At 35.4% G+C, this 13,458-nt stretch overlaps 2 long non-coding RNA genes and 1 pseudogene across 2 annotated transcripts; 2 read left to right on the forward strand and 1 right to left on the reverse strand.

Moving 5' to 3' along the window:
• The first annotated feature begins 2,434 nt into the window (after nt 1–2,434).
• On the forward strand, nt 2,435–7,001 carry LOC138340550 (uncharacterized). Its single transcript, XR_011213116.1, has 2 exons — nt 2,435–2,735; nt 6,823–7,001. It is a non-coding gene; the product is annotated as an uncharacterized lncRNA (long non-coding RNA).
• LOC101247000 (developmentally-regulated G-protein 1-like) lies at nt 2,465–6,100 on the reverse strand (annotated as a pseudogene).
• Nucleotides 7,002–7,095: 94 nt separating the features above from the next.
• Nucleotides 7,096–10,623, forward strand: LOC109119029 (uncharacterized). The gene is made up of 2 exons (XR_002026255.3): nt 7,096–8,613; nt 10,386–10,623. It is a non-coding gene; the product is annotated as an uncharacterized lncRNA (long non-coding RNA).
• The last annotated feature ends 2,835 nt before the right edge of the window (nt 10,624–13,458 follow it).

Genomic DNA, 13,458 nt, shown 5'->3' on the forward strand with positions numbered 1-13,458 from the left:
CATTATTTTTCAATATTTTCAAAAATAACATATAGGTCATAAATTACCTTGGAAACCCCATAAAAGTTATTTAAAGTTTGGGATAAAAGGAGAAGGAGATTTATATCGTGGGGATGGCTGAATCTTGTGATATATTGGCCAAATTCATCTTAGCAAATCCGCAAAAGCTCGAAAAGAGATCATATTTCGTACAAATTGATTGGCATCCAGGTAGGTTAGGTTTTTAAGTGCATTGAGTAGTTGTAAATCTGTGTTTATCATGTAATATATGAAATTAATAATAAGAGATATGCATGGACGTTCATGCACCTAGTGAATTCTGTGAAAAATTTCAATGATACAACGTGTTTGGGTTAGTGCTTGATGTAGAGATATTGGTGATTGGTTGAGTGTTCTTGATTGTTCTCGTGAGTAGATTTCCTTCATTAAATAAAGGGTATTCGTTAGTAGATAATGAAATTCGGTATATGCTAGGTCTAACCTATTTAAGTAACTCGTTGTTGAATGTTTAGTAATTTTAAGTTTAAAAACCCTAATGACGAACCCTGACGAGGAGCTAGGGCTGAAGTTGGTCTCTTATGTGCTAAGGAATTAGGGAAAATTTATAATGTGATAGTTGTGATTTCATGTTGATGTTGCATATGTTTGTTATTGCTTCCTTATGATACTTGTATGTGTACAAATGACGCAATATTGATAATGTTGTTCTAACTGAGACAGATTAATGATATAGCCATGAAATCGTGATGTAAATGTACGAGCTTGATCATGTACTTATGATTGTGATTATGGTGTATGATTGGGGATCAGACTGCCATGTTCTGGCAAGCTAACTTGCATCGGATTTCCACGTTCCGGCATATCTGGTTGCCAAGTTCTTGTAGAACTATGAGATCGGATTGCCACATTCAAGGATCAATATCGGATCGGGTTGCCACATTCAGTCATAACTATGGGATCGAATTTTCACGTTCCATCAAGCTAACTTGGATCAGATACCACGCTGCTGTACTAACAGTTTAAGTTTGGGTTCCATGAGAGGACCAACTAATTGTGATAAGTTGAAGTGAAAAACATGTCATTTTTCTGTATTATGATGTTGTTATACTTGTGATAATTCCGTTCTTATCTAAGGATGACCTAATGTAGGTGGAAACATCGGTATGTGTGTGAGTGTGGGGTGATGTGTAGACATCTTTTGAGGGGTACTTGTCGAGAATGAGTAATTTATTGAGGCGTTTGTTGGGGTAAGTATTCCAAGGATAATCGTGTTATTGGTTAGAGATTGAGGGAAAAGGGGGAAACTTATGGTTTAAGGTAAACAAGGTGACACTACTATAAGGATGTGGCAAGATTGATTCATAGAAGAGAATGTTAGCGGTAGGTTGGGTCGTGACAAATTGGTATTAGAGCCTAGGTTACCAGTCTCCCCATACAAGAGCAAAATGGGAACTAGACTTTTGTGGATTAGTGTGTACGCATCCACATTTAATCTACAAGAGGCTACAAATCATTCTAGGAAGTCGTTCCACTCCTTTACTCATTTCGTTCGAAGCATCTCTTGTGGTATCAGTTGAGTCCAATTGGTATCTCCCAATTTCAATTGGAATCTTGACAATATGGAGTGACATCGTTGAAACAACCAAAGAACGCCAATAAGTCAATTGAACACGAAGGTTCCAATTGGTATCTAGCCCTAGAGACTACAAAGAGTGTGATGGCAGTAATGGTCATCTATGGGATGAACTTTTAACTGTGTGCGTTATTGGTGGAAAATTGTGCATGTGTGGTCCTTGCTGCTTGGAATAATTAGAATGTGTGACTTGTGGTTTAAATTTGATTATATTGTACTTTATTGTTTGAATTATAATATATTGTACCTTGCTCGTCGAATAAATTACGTGTGTATGTGGGAGTATTATTGGATGCCTTAAATTTCTTACCAAACTGTTAGAATCGTTCTAGTTGCAATGTGTGCGTGTATCCTAGGGATGTGAAGTTTGCGGTGTCGAGTTACCTTTCAGCTTTAGAAAGTGAACCTCGCGTATCATAGTCGGATAAATTTACAAGCCTCAGAGGATCACTACACCATTTTAGGCCTACGACCACACTAAATCTCAGCAACGCTTGAAAAGTGCAGCCTAAAATGTTTTTGGGAACGCTTTTAAAATGTAGCCAAAATTTTTAACTTTTGACAACGATAATATTAGCAACACTTGGTACAGGCTACACTTTATAAACATTGTCATAGCATGAAATAAATGACAACACTTTTAAACTGTCCCATTTTTATAATTGTAAAAACAACAAACTAGAAGTGTGACCTAAAATTTTTCACTAAAATATTAGATTCCCTCCAACATTTTTAACTCTCCCTCACATTTTTATTGGCCAAAAGCAATAATTAATAAAACAATAATAAAAACTTTTCTCTGTCTTATTCCCTAGCTGAAAATTAGAACATATGATACACATTAGAACACACGGTACTTTACTCTTCTTTCCTGTCTGAAAAACATACAATTTCACTTCTCCAGAAGGTAAAATCGAAGAGTAGAAGCTGAAGATCAAAGAGAGGAAGCTGAAGAACTGAAGAGCTGAGTTTATTCTCTTCTCCAAAACCCAATTTTCTTGAATAGATGAAGAGCTGATATTGACGAACTGGGATCGATCGAGGATTTGACGATCGAAATACTGAAGAGCAGAAACTGAAAAACCGATTTCATCAAGCGTAGGTACCAATTTCGTACAGTCGAGGTTCCTTATTACTCGATATTAATCGTCTAGTACTAAAAATAGTCAATTGATTGAATTTTTGTCTTGTGTTTATAAGTAATTCATTACTTTGTGTTTGTCATAGCTGAATTTCGAAAGTAAGGGAAGAAAGTGGCAAAATTCTGAACGTCAAAGTTAAACCTTGGAATATTGAGCAAACGAGATTTTTTTTCTTTAGAGTTATAAGTAAATGAAGGCACTATTGTAAACATGGTTAAACCTTGAAAAGATCAAAGAGAACTTCCGGACATACCTTTATGTATGTTGTAAATGAACGCACCACTGTTGGAGTTTTTCGCTTTTGTCTTTCCGCTCCTCATACCATAGAATGGCGCTGCAATATTGACATGTGTAGGTTGGAGGGCCCAAATTCCATGTTTTATTGTATCCACCTGTCAGATAAGTTTGGTGGTAGACATTATATGTGTTGGATACACAAATACGGAACTCGTGTACCAAATACAGGGGTTGTGTATATGTGACTATGTTTGTTGTTGAAGTAGTAAGAGATGTATGTGTATTGTGCGGATGGTTTGTCTTCTAGTACTTCTCTGTGTATGCATTGGAACGGATACGGCTGCACAATCCTGTATAACTGAATCATCAAATTGGTTATACGGTCCTCCTCCTGAGAAAATGGTTCGAAAATCTTAATAAGTATTGTGCATATGATATGTTGCGTGTAAGTAGATATTGTGTTTAATTATGATTCCTCAGCCAGATTATGTTGTTTATGATTTCTGGGAATGAGGCATCTAGATATGGAACAATAGATAAGGAAAGAGTTGATAGTTTAGAATTATGGTCAATGATATTAGAGTCTGATAATGTTGAAAGTTGGGAAGTTTCTAAACAGTATCAAGATTAATATACAGCTGATTTGTATCAGTTGTTTATAGGTAACAAGTTTGCTTCTGGTGCACATAGCAGGATTTATAGAGGAATTTACAAGCAAAGAGTCGAGGAGCATTTAATTTGCTTCTCATTCTATATGTTTTCCCTTTTCATTCTCTCTGTCTCTTTCAAATTTGCCTCACTTTGCAAATTCAACTAGCATTTACATCTATATTGTTTCATATATGTGGATATGAAGAGAGGTTCTATAAGTTCTTAATGTGAATGGTTGATGGGATTACTTCTACTTCTTGTGTCAGATTCATACTATACCTACTTCTGTTCATAAATTACAATATATATTATCTTATTCTTCCTTTCACTTTGGGTTATTGGAGATGGCGTTTTCTTGTAAATGACTTTTTGTTGCAGAATAGCTTAGCTTGATACTATATTTTCGTTTAGCTTGAATATCTAGTTGTATTAGCATTTAAAATTCACTTTTCACATTAAAATCACATTCCAATATATTTGGATAAGAATGTGAATAATCAGCTTCATGTTTCTTTTGAAGAAATTAGAATCCTTAAAGTAGACAAGAAGTTGTGTTGGAGTTGACTGGTTAATTGGATTTGAGTTTAAATCATCTGTAGGTGTTTTAGTTCCTGTTTTTAAAAGCATCTGACTGTGTTCCAAGAGCTTAATGGGGAACCGTAGAAGTGATTATCATGGACCATAAAGTCATCTGTTTTCATATGTACTATTTTGGTTGTTTTGTCACAGATTTGTTGTTGTTCAAGCTATTATTCATGACTCGTAATCCTTATTCCACTACTTCTGAAAGTAGTTTCATCTAAGATGAAGTAAAAACAAGTTTTGGATTTCTCTCAACTCCATATGCTACTTTATCTACCTATTCTGTTCTGCTCCTTTCCTTTAGATACAACACCATCTCTCGCGGAGGCATATTTGAATTGTTATTAACGCTTAGGATATCTTCATCAAAATGTCTGAAACTGAGACACCTTGCTGTAGTTGTTATCCTTTGCAATCTGTTTTTTCATTACACTTTCTGATTTCACTACCTTTGAATGTAAGCTGTTACGTATACATAGTACCTAATCTGTCTTATTTTCATTTGGTGACTCATTTTCTGTAATGGGTGTTTGTTTCTTATCTAATATGTTCTCCACATTGAATAGCTCAAGCATATTTATTTAGTCTACCGAGTGAATATTACAACTCTTGGTTCATTTCCTTTGTGATTTTGGAACTATTCCCTGTGTTAGTTGCCACTAATAAGTGATTGATTAAAAGCTGGAATACTTCTTATAACGTTAGAGTTACTGGTGGAGAATTTCCCCTGTGACTCATTTCTAAGAAAAAAGATGATTTTTTTAAGATAAAATTTTTTTATCTTAATATTTCACAAATTAACATCAGTAAATATTATATGGAGGAAAAATGCATGTCCCAGATATTATACTTGCTCTAGAGTGTAAGATGATCAAATATAGAAGATAACACTGAAATCTTCTAGCCACTTATGATAAATAGGTTTCACTTTATAAAGTTGAAGAAACCTCTACCTGTTTTCATTGTATAGCTCGTTCTTCAATTGTAATACCTGGCACATGCATCCTTCTAGATCAGCAAATAGAGCTAGCAGCTCCACTATGTGGCTCAATCAAGTCTTCAATGGAGCCTTCTTTTCACGGTCAGATATAAGAGAAGGACCATTAGAATGTGATTTGAGCCAACCTCTACCTCCTCCATCTTCCTTCTCATTTTTCTTAACAATCTGCACCACATCTTCATCCACAAGCATTTGCGCGAGGACACCATACTGGGGGAGTGCCTTGCACTAGTACCTCACAACAACACATACTTCACATCCTTAACAAGACTCCTATGTATGTGATTAGAAAAATCTTCTACTGTACATCCACCTCTATCAGCAGAAAGGACCACAGAATCTGTGATGTCTGGTTGCTGGCCTTCAGGCTGTGTAATCTCTCACAAGAACCATAACTTCCCACATTTTTGCAAGCAATCTGTCCAGATTCAGCTTCATGTTGCAGCTGATGACAACGGAGTTTGCTCGTCGGGCTATCTGTCTACATCATCAATACCAACAATATCTATCTTGTTGTAGACATAAATGCACTTCATGTATTTATAATTGCCCTCAATAACATCAATTAGGTCATCCACTGTAGCATCTTCATGAAATAAAACCTTAGCATTGTGGATCTCTTATTCATGTCGAATTTAATAGCATAGCTTCTCATCCACATGTATATGATGAAGAGTTATTGAAAGAAATACCACCAGTCTTTTTCTTCTTGAAGTGTATCTGAAGAGGTCTCTTGTTTAATCTCAGCCCCACCGCTTCCAGCTCTTTTGTCAATATTTGCCGATGGCCTTCACTTTTTGAAGCATCGAGAACCATTAATACAATGTCCGCTAACTTAGAAATAGCAATGACCATTAGTGCATGTATATTTTCTGGGTACGAGTCATCTCAGATTCAATTTCTTTAATCCTCTTTACGATCACTATGGTTCTCTAGTTTATCTGCATAACAATTCGAACCACGGAGCTCAATTGAGATTCCGGCGGCCGACTACTGGATTATGCTTCTCCATCCATGAAGTGAGTTTGAAGTAAAAGATAGCAAAAGAAGAGCAGTCGTTCGCCAAACTGGAGGGTTGAGAATGAAGAATACCTCCAAAAAGAACTAGTGTAGCAAAAACAGTGAAAGAAAAAGAACATGAACACGAAAGGATAACCTCTTTGGGAGAAGTTGCAGAACATATAAGTGAGCCAGTTGATGTGATGATAGTTGATCCAACAACATAGAGTTGAATAAGAATGTCTGTTTTCATAGTCATATTTTTGATTTACTCATGTAGTCCTGCATTTTTCATATGTATAATAAAACTACTTCTTTTAGTTCTAATTGTGCAGCTAAATATAACAACTAGTATTTTAAGAACCTTCCCAATTGCTAGAGACAGAAATAATATTGTTTCCTCTCAAAATCATATGGATTCTTCGATCAAATTACAAAATGTTACAGAGCAATTGAAGGTATATTTTCTTTCTATTTTCCTTTGTCAATATTTTTTATGCACATTGAGTGACATTGTTTGATGTTTAAAATTATTCACATTTTCCCGGATGTATTGACATTCCCCATTTTTCATTCAGGTTATTGTCATGGGAAGGCATGAAGAAAACTAGAGATCCAAGCCCATTTGTCTATGTGTTCTCAATTATTAGATGAAAAATAATCCTGGAAAGTTAGCTTTGTACAGACTTTAATAATTATGACATGTTGCTATTGAGTTCTTCCCTCCATAAATGCATTTATCTTATATTTTGGAAAATCATCTCTAGTCCTTTTTCTTGTAACTTTGTGCAGTACACTGTGCTTGTGGTTTGTTTTTTTGACAGAATGATGTGTTCATATATCTTTGTAGCAAGTCATTTCCAAATATTTCATATATGAGGATCGGAAATATGTTTTTTTATAGAAGGGAACCACATTATCAACATTTTTTTCGTCTCTACGTTTACAAGGTGATAGGATAGTGTTAGATGTCTAAATATTGTTCATTCTCATTCCTTTCGTCTTCTGATCTGAAACAGTAAATTGTTTGTACCAGCATGACAATGTTCTGTTCAAGACTGGAAAGGTGGTGTAGGTTCTTCTCTATCTCTTCTGTCGCATCATTGTTTTTTCTAATCAAATATTCATGTTCGTGGGAGTTTAGAATAATAATTATCTGTACTTATATTTGTCTGCTTCTGCTTATATATATATATATATATATATATATATATATATATATATTCACTTAAACTGAGTGAGATGAACCAGGATAAAATTAGAAAAAAGGATCTCTGATTTGAAGTACATGCGAGTGTGTGGTTCTTACTTTTCTTTATCTCCTTTTAAGTTATGTAATAATATCATTTATCTTGAATAGTGTCGTCATCTTCATGAATTCATTACAAATATAGATTCCATGGGGAGCTTTTGTGTTGAGTGATACAGTGTACTTGGATAGTACTAAATGACACTTCTTGAGCATCTAAAGGTATTGTAGGTTTTCCGTCATTTATGTGGTTATTACTAACGTCTTCAGGAAAAGTTATTGATCATGTTACTCATGTGGCACTTTATTTTTTGATTCCCTAAAATTCGTAGTTTAGAGTAAAATCTGATCTCCCTATTCCTTCCATATTTGTAAAATCAATCTTTTAACAACAAAACATCGCACCCTTGAGAAGAACATATTTTCACTATCAGACTCTGATAATTAGCAGACTGTTGTTCTTACTTTATTTTAATCTTTTTCTTTCAAACAATCAATTTTACATTCTGTTCCACATGGGAAGATGATAGTTCTTGATTTATTTGCTGATGTTTAACCAATATGGAAATCATCCTCTCAATTCTATGGCACTCTTTATATCTGGTAATCAGAGGGTTCTGTGTAGAAACAACTCTGTATAATTTGGTTCTTGAATATGGTATTTCACGTATCATCAAGCTTGCATATCAATCAACTATTTTTCTAATGTTAGTCTAACAAAACATAAAGTTGTATGCTGCACGACTTTGTGGGCAACATTGAAATGTATGGAGTGTTAGATGTAGTGACTTCTAGTCGTTTTGATGCCCGCACAAGTGAGAACTCAACAATGGTAACATCTCCTACCATTTAATTAAAAATATTTTGTTATATACATTTAGAACCTTAAGCTTTTTATGAATTATGATTCTATATCCTCTTAAAACTGTTGCATACTATGATTTTATTTGAGTTTTTAATCCATTTCCTTGAATTTGTCGAATGTCCATTACTATTTTTTTTGCTTTCTGGATACGCTTTGGCAAGTTGGTGTTGGAATGTGCATGGAAGGAATAGAACACAATCTAGTTGTCTATGAGCTGATGCACGAAATGGCATTTAGAAGGGGTAATAACTTCAGGTAACAATCTTGTGTCAATTAGAAATCATGAGGATTCATGATAATTATCACCACAGAAATTTTTTGCTCATTTTTCTATATGAACCTTTTCTATTTGATCTCCCTTTACGTTTTAATTTATATGTTTTCTAAGCTCGTTTTGCAACAAAACTGTTGCATAAGGCCATACTTCTGACTTTAGAATTCAGAACTGTCAAACCTAAAGAACTGAATTAACTTTCAGCCAAGAACTCTTTGTTTCTTCGTTTTGTTGTATTCTTTTGCTTTTGTCCGCTTCTACTGTGATATTTTGAATTTTCCTCTAAATAATTCGAACCTTGTGAAAATATGTTGATTTAGATCAAAGGTGATTTTTTTAATCTTGAAGTATATTCTTGACACAAAACAGTAGCAGTGCCTTGAGATGAGGTTTGAACTGATTGGCCTTTATTGTGTGCATCTCGATTTTTTTTTTTTTTTAAAAAAACCCATCTTTGTGCACTATTTTTTCTTATGTAAATGCAGGAAGTGTCTTTACTGAGCTTAATAATCTTTGATGAGTACTACTGACCTTTTTGGACATATTTCATTGAATCTCTTTCCCTATATAAAGCTGGTATTGGTGCATGTTGAAAGGTGTAATATAATTGAGTAGTTTGCTGTTTTACTGAAAACTGATTTATGCTACTATAAGTTCCTTTGATACTTGGTGTGATCAATATCAATCAATTTTGTTGGCTAGTTTTATAAGAAAATTAAAAGTCTCCAAATGTCATTAAATCTGATGAGAATGTGCAATTTTATCACTGATCCTTGAAGACACTCTCAATATACGATTTACTTGTGTCATATTATTATGATATCTTTGAAGCTCATATTCACTGGCCTCACCTGTGTTTAAATCTCCTAAAACCCAAAATTTGTTCTTAGCACATGCTTGTTAAGTTTTCCATTATTGGTTGGATATGTTTGTGAGTATTAAAATTATTAATTTTGATATTAAACAGAGGACACCTGCATTTGATAATTTCTTATTAACACTGAAGCTTGGACATTAGTAATATTTTTCACATAAGTTTGCAGCTCAACTAGTTTATTACCTACTGTTGCATATGTGGATGAGTCAATCGTTCTAATCAATTGGAAAGCATAGAATATTTGGTCATCTCGACTTTTCAATTTGGAGCCTTTGTAAGAATATAAAATGTTATGGTAGTAGATATGCTCACTACATTGATAGAAAAGCTTGGAGGGTTCACTCTCAGTTAATTGAAAGATTTTGGGGAAGGTACTTTTTCAGAGGTTGTAAGGCCAGTCTTACTGATTAATTTTTTTTTTGTAAGATCTGTGTTATCTTGCCAATTTTCTCTAGGTAGACTGAGTTGAGTTGTTATTCATTTCTGTTCCGGCTTTTATTTTCTTCTCAAAAAAGAGTTGGAGTCAATAGTTTCTAAGAGTATTTGATCATATGTATTCTATTCATTTGTATGTTTGCATGTTGTTTTCTTCAAGATTTTATCATTCATAATGGGTCTGCTTTATACATGCAGTTTGGGATAATTTTACTCTTTGCCTATTGTTTTCTCCCTAATTTATTTAATCAATCATATTTTTCTACTGTGAATTACTTTGAATACATGCCCTATTGTTATCTCCAAGATTTTATAGTTCTTGTACATGTTTAGTGTTATCATTTAACTGTGAAGGGATTGGGAAGTGGCTGGGTATTGAACAATATAGTGAGCATATGAAATACATGATTCTCTAACTTTTAATTAATTTTAAATGTGCAGGAAGATGTTGTTGATTAAATTTTGATATATAGAGGACAAAAGTACACTCGATTTATCGTATAGAACGATAAAGAGTTTTTGTGCAATTATCATAAATGTTGTTTGAATACATTTGGTTTTGTGGAATGTATTGCTACTAGAGATCTTGAAGTAATTGATTTCTATATGTATTTCTATATGTATGGGACATGTTGAAGTTTATTTAATTCAAAATATATAATTTTGAATTATTTATAAATTATTTGTGCTTTATATAACTATACAAAAAATCTAAATTTGCCACACTTCATAAGTGTGGCTTATTGTTTATAAATTTTATGTGTACATAAGAAAAGTTATACTTTATAAGTGTTATTTTAGGTGAGATATAAAAGGCTACAATTTTAAAGTGTAACCAATAACAATGCAAAAGTCACACTTTTAAGTGTAGTATAATCAAATGAAAATGTTGCTAATAAAATGCTCAAAAATGTAGCCTTTTTACCTCTTTGGCCACTTTTTAAGTTTTTCTGCTTTGGAAACACATCAAAAGTGTTGTTTAATGTTAAAGGTTTCGCTTTTTTAGGCCACCCCTCAAAAAGTGTTGCTAAAAGTAAAAAAGTATGGCCTTTTATCAAAGGTCATATTTTTTGCTAGTTTAGGCTAAACTTTACCTGGGTGGACGTAGGCCTAAAATGGTGTAGTGGATAGTGAAAAACAAGATCGGAGAAATCTTTTATAGTGACAATGTATCTAGAAAATCTTTAGCTAGGTTGTGGTCCTGTCTGAGCCGCTGCAATGGGATTTTCCCTGTTGGCGCGATGTCGCTACAGTGCAATAGAGAGAGACAGAACTTAGCCAAAAATTTTATGTCCTTCCCTATTTTCAAATAACAACCCAAAATTTATCTGAATCAATCCCTGCGACTCCAAAACCAGCGTTCAACAATAGAAGTAACTAAAAATATATTAAGAAGTTTAAAATGGGCTACATAGACAGCCAAAAACGAGCATCTCTGTGCTATAAAAACTTATTACAATCAAAAAGTAAAAATAAAACCAGTTATTCAAAGAGAAAATATCCATAAGTAAAAAACAAAAGATATTCCAATCCTCAGGTTGGGTGGTGTGCATGTCAGAGTCCATTTCCTAGGGGCGCTCCAAGTCGTCCCAAGCCTCATTCAACATCGCAAACTATGAGAAGTCCCTCGGTTCTGGTGGGGGAATCTCTTTTCCCAAGGTCATGCAAGTGAAGATGGCCTTAATAGTCTTCCAATCCGAGCCATCAAATGATCCCTCTCCATGCCCTACATTATCTCTTGGCGCAGCTAGCGGTAGAGCAACTCCACCATGATGGCGGTGCTAGGGGAACCTAAGTGAAGTCAGCATACGCACTCCCTATCTTCTTCCGTACCGTCTCCAGGTCTATGTCGACCCGTCCACCTAAGAGAGGATCCTCACCGTTCGAATCCGTAGGTGTCCTCCTACTACTAGCCCTGCTCGTCCTCCTCTTAATCTTAGACACGGAACCTGCTCAAACTAATAGATGGTGAATAAGGGATTCCATAGGCAATACCTCGTCAGCATCAAACGAGGGCACCCCTGCCCGCTTTCATATGGAAGTATTAAGACCGAGAAGGAAGAAGACTTTCTTGTTACCTCGATAGAACATCTTCCACTCCGAGATAATCTCTGCCCCACATTCAGTTGAATGCCCTGTATAGCGCACGCCACCACCAGAGCCTGAGGATAAGTTACGTCTGTGGGGTTACTCGACGGTTGAATCCTCCTAAATACCAAGTGTAGCCACCTCTTAACATCCGGTGACCATTTAGGAAGACTAATGCCCTCTGTTGTAACCTAGTAAACCTGATCCCATTTTGCAGGATCCACAACAGTGTCCCGCAGCCATTCTAGATCCATCAACCTAAGCTTTTCTCGTACACCAGGTTTGAACCTCCAACACTTCCAGCCACTCATTGGTGGAAGTAGCATTCGAGGGAACGTCAACTCCCTGAATATGAATAATTTGATAAGGATCATCTCAACATACAGTAAGGAGGATAGCATAGAACTCCCTCACCCAGGTAGACAGGGCACTTGTGGGAGCCTCAATCAACAAAAGCCACCCGAACCCGACCAATGAGGCGTAGAAGGCGAAAGCTTTCTCCTTCACCTTATGATGTGCCATCGTCCTCCCGCAGATGAATCCGATGGTGCAATAATCGTGATGGCTCTCCCGACTAGCAGCATCCGGGATCCAGACGAATGGTGCATTATTTTTCAGTTGGACTGGCCATTTAAGAGAACTTGTGAGAAATAAGATGAGTTGGGAAAGTATAGACAAGGTAGGGAAGTATAAACAAAAAAGAGAAAAATTTAGAGAAAAGGGAGCCAACTACTGGTATGTGTCATCCCAATGCAGCGACCATCATCCCGCTACAGCGGGATGATGCAGGCTGCTATAGCGGGATGATGCAGGCCACTACAACGAGATGATGCAGGCCGCTACAACAACCTTCATTTAGGACGAACTCTTGACGCAAAGATTACATTGTTTCGTCCCAAAATCCTCGTTTTATTAGTTTTTTCAGCAGATCAGAGTATATTAACTATAAGAAAAATTAGCAAGTATTTCAATCAAATAACCCCTAAATTGTGTCTATATCCGAATTTATGTTAAGATGACTTTTCAAATTTCCCCGCCCCCTTTTTTATCGATTTACCCATGTTTTTGGCAAAATTCATATGCCCAGGACGTTGTATAAACGTTGGGGACTTAATGGAAGTAACCATGCTACAGTTTTCTAATACATCTAGCAAGCTAGTTCAAATTCTAAAATTACTACCTAAAATCGCTACCAGTTGATTTGATGTGGGCATGCAATCAGTATAATGGTGACAATTAAATGTTCAGAGCGAGAAAATTGAGAAAACATACCTAATTACGACGATTCAGATAAGAAAGATCGGAGAGTTTTGAGAGAAAGTTTGAAAAATGGTAAAAAGGAAAATGAGGAAAACAATTCTGTTTCCCCTTTTCTGCGCTTGATCTCCAACTTTAGCGGGATCTCCTGCTATAGTGGTAGAATGTG

The sequence above is a fragment of the Solanum lycopersicum genome, chromosome 12 (assembly GCF_036512215.1).
Source record: "Solanum lycopersicum chromosome 12, SLM_r2.1".
In the NCBI taxonomy this organism is placed as follows: domain Eukaryota; kingdom Viridiplantae; phylum Streptophyta; class Magnoliopsida; order Solanales; family Solanaceae; genus Solanum; species Solanum lycopersicum.